Below are 3,675 nucleotides of genomic sequence, written 5' to 3' on the forward strand. Positions count from 1 at the left end.
CCATGATTCAACGCCCTTGTCAACCTTCAGGTGGCACCCCGCTTCTGCTGTTTTGTTTCTTCTCACTAAGGCATCCAAGTCATGTATAAAATAAGGGTGTTATCCTTTGTTCCATTTCACCAGTATCAATTAATTCCTGTCATGAGAAATAACTGAAGAAAGGGCATGTGATAAAAGAAAACGTTAATAGATTTAATTACATTTTTTAAAAGTTTTTGAAGGACAAGAGAAACCAAATACATGTGTGAAAGATGGATATCTAAATGGGGATAAATATTTGGTACATAAAGAGAAAGGGTTAATGTCCCTAATTTGAAAACATCTCTTACAAGACAATGAGACATAAAATGAACATCCCAACAGAAAAAGAGGCAAAAGGTATATACAGGTGATTCATAGAAGAAATACAAATCATTGGTACATATATGAAAAGTTATTACACATCACCGACAATGAAAAAATACATAAATACAGTTTTTCATGGTGAGAATTTAAACTGATAATAGTCTTTCTGGGGGGCAATTTGACACATGCAATTATATTAGTTTGCTAAGGCTGCTGTAACAAAATACCACAAACTGGGTGACTTAAAACAAACAGATTAATTGTCTCACAATTCTAGAGGGTAGAAGTCCAAAATGAATGTGTCAAGAAAACTACGTTCTCTCTGAGACTCTGGGTAGAATCCTTCTTTGCTTCTGGTAATGGCCGGCAATCCTTGGCATTCCTTGGTTTGCAGCTGTGTTAGTCCAGTCTCTGCCTCTGTCATCATAGGCTGTCTTCACATTGTCTTCTCTCTGTGCAAGTCTGTGTCTGTGTTTAGATTTCTCCTTTATATAAGGACACCAGGTATGTTGGATTAGAACTCACCTAATGACTTCATCCTGATTTGATCATCTGCAATGACTCTGTTTCCACATAAGGTCACATTCACAAGTACTAGGGGTTAGGGCTTCAACATAACACATTGCAAGACACAGTTTAACCCATAACAGTGTCCAAAGGTAGAATGAGTGTACCTTTGACTCTGCACCTCCAGGATTATAAAGTTACCCTAAGGAGTTACCTAGACAAATGGCAAAGAGGTTCAGGGAAGTATTGTTCATAATAGTGAAAAATTAGATGCAACTTAGTCATCAGTTGTATACTAGTTAAATATATTATTCTATCCAATACTATGAAACCAATAAAAATTGAGATGTAATCCTACATTTATTGCCACGGAAAAGTGATCACAGCATATTATTGAGTGAGGCAGATTATAAAACAGCATGCATAACAATTTATAAACTTGTATACTTAAATCTATGTCAGGAAAGTTGTACATCAATATGTTAACAGCGAGTTGGTGGGGTTTTTGGAGATTTAAATTGTCTTCTTTTTATTGTTTGAGGATGTTTGGGTACGTTTGTAAATCACAAAAACAAGAACTAATCTTTGAAGACTTCTGAGAGAGGTGTGGGAGGCCAGAGCACTCAGTTGGAACTGGAAGTCCTCACTAAGCCAACCGTGGTTGCTTTGTTTGTCCCCCAACAACAGCCGAGCAGGTGTTCCTCTTCTTCTTCCGTCATCTTCTTCCCCTCCCTGCCCCCATGTCATGGAGGTGTGGTCCTTCCAGCTCAGAAGTAGAGTGAGTGTGTAGAGATTTCGGGTGGGTGGGCAGCAGGCAGCTGTGTCTTGTGTACAAAAGGGTCCCTACCCACTTTTCCCCACTCCTGGTGGTAGAGATTCCCATGAGAAGCTATGGGGAGCCACCAACAGTCTTTTCCTTACCCACACACTTCTCCAAAAAGGCCTCTAATCCCCAGAACCCATGAAGATGTTATCTTAGATGGTAACAGGGACTTCGCAGATGTGTTAAAGATTTTGAAGTGGAGAGATTATCCTGGATTCTTCAGGTGGACCCAGTGTAATCACAGGGTCCTTCTGAGAGGGCTGTGGGAGAGTCAGAGTCCACAGCAGGAGACGTGGTGACAGAAGCAAGAGACTGGAGAGCTGTGAAGAAGGAGGCGTGAGCCAAGGAAGGCAGGTGGCCTCTAGGAGCCTATGAAGGCCAGGAAATGGATTCTCCACGGGGACAGGGATGTGAAGACAGTAGTTATTTCCATTCTTAACCTTGAATCTTCTCTCCTCTTCTTCCCAAGTGTACGTTTACTGGTCCCATCACCATTCAAATCTGACTGGGAACCAAATCAACAATCATTCTTACTATTTACCTGTGTAATACCTAGAAAATTTCTATGGCCTGGTAATTTTTTTGTTGTTGTTGAACATCTCACGGCATGTAATTTTGCTGCTGTTGTTGCAGCCTGTCGGTTTAACACACCGCCCTTTGGTCACCCTCCCTCCAGGCATCCTCCCTGTGACATCATTTGCAGTGGTTTTAAAATATGCCCACAAATTCTTTCCTACTCCTCCCACTGAGCCATGGGAACTATGTCTCCTCTACTTGGAACTGGGCTGACCTTAGTGACTCACTTATAACCCACAGAATGTAGCATAAGTGAGGCTGCTTAACTCCTGAGGCTAGGTCAGAAAAATGTTGGACAACTTCTACCTTCTCCTCTAGAGATGCCTGCTCTGGGGGAAGCAAGCCACCACATAAGAACTCCAGCTACCCTTAGACCCTGCCATGCTGGAGAGGCACACAGGGCTCTGGGCTGCAGCCCCAGCTGAGCTGCCAGGCTACAGCCTGCGTGGGCATCCAGCCATGCCAGGGAACCATCCTGGACGCTCAGCCCCGTCGGGCCTTCAGATGACATCTGAGCAGCTGCTGGAGAGATGCTGAGTGAGAATGGCCTGGCTAAATTCCTAAATTCCTGGCCCACAAAATCATCAGCAAACCCAATGGTTATTTTAAGTCAACAAGTTTTGGAGTAACTTATTACACATCCATAGTTTCTGGGTGGATGTAACTGGGCTTTTCTCTACGTGCCCCTACTCCCCTGCCTCTAGGGGCAAGGGTTAACTCCCCTCCTTGGTGTGAACATTGTACCTGGTCCACCTCTGTCACAGCTAGATCCGACACCTGTTATTCTGTCTTCCCAGGCCTCACTCCTTCTTTGGTGAATAGCAGCCCTATCTTTTTGGAAAGTGTCCCCCACTGCCCCTCCCCCCCTTTTCAACCATATGGTTTCAGTCAGAGCTGCCATGTTCCTACTTACTGCTCCCCACTGCTACACAGGAATGCAGGTGGCCTCCAGGAGCCGAAACAGGCAAGGACACAAATTCTTCCCTAGAGCCTCCAGAAGGAACCGCCTGCCAACCCATTTCAGACAGCTGGACTTGAGCCCCTCCAGATCTGTAAGACAATACCAAGTGTGTGATGCTTTGCCACAGCAGAAACAGGAAACGAATACACCCGCGAACACCTCCGGCATCCTCCAGTACCTCTTTGCTTATGTCTAAGTCAGTTCAAGGAAGGCTGTTTTCATTTGCTACCAAAACAATCCTTTCAGAACCATAGCAAGTATCCATTCTATCTCCTCTGTTCTGGTGCATGGAGCCTTATCAGTGGTGGAGTCACAGTCACTGTTTGTTGTTTGGTTGAGAATTGAGGGGGTGGGGTGAGAGGAAGAAGGTTTATTTTTAAAAAGCACACACACATAAAAAGCTTCAGGCTCTGAGAACCTGTGAAATCTTGTCTAATTTCAGCTTTCCCCACAGGGACCCACC

This window comes from Propithecus coquereli, unplaced genomic scaffold (genome assembly GCF_000956105.1).
Source record: "Propithecus coquereli isolate 6110/MARCELLA unplaced genomic scaffold, Pcoq_1.0 Scaffold640, whole genome shotgun sequence".
NCBI classification, from domain to species: domain Eukaryota; kingdom Metazoa; phylum Chordata; class Mammalia; order Primates; family Indriidae; genus Propithecus; species Propithecus coquereli.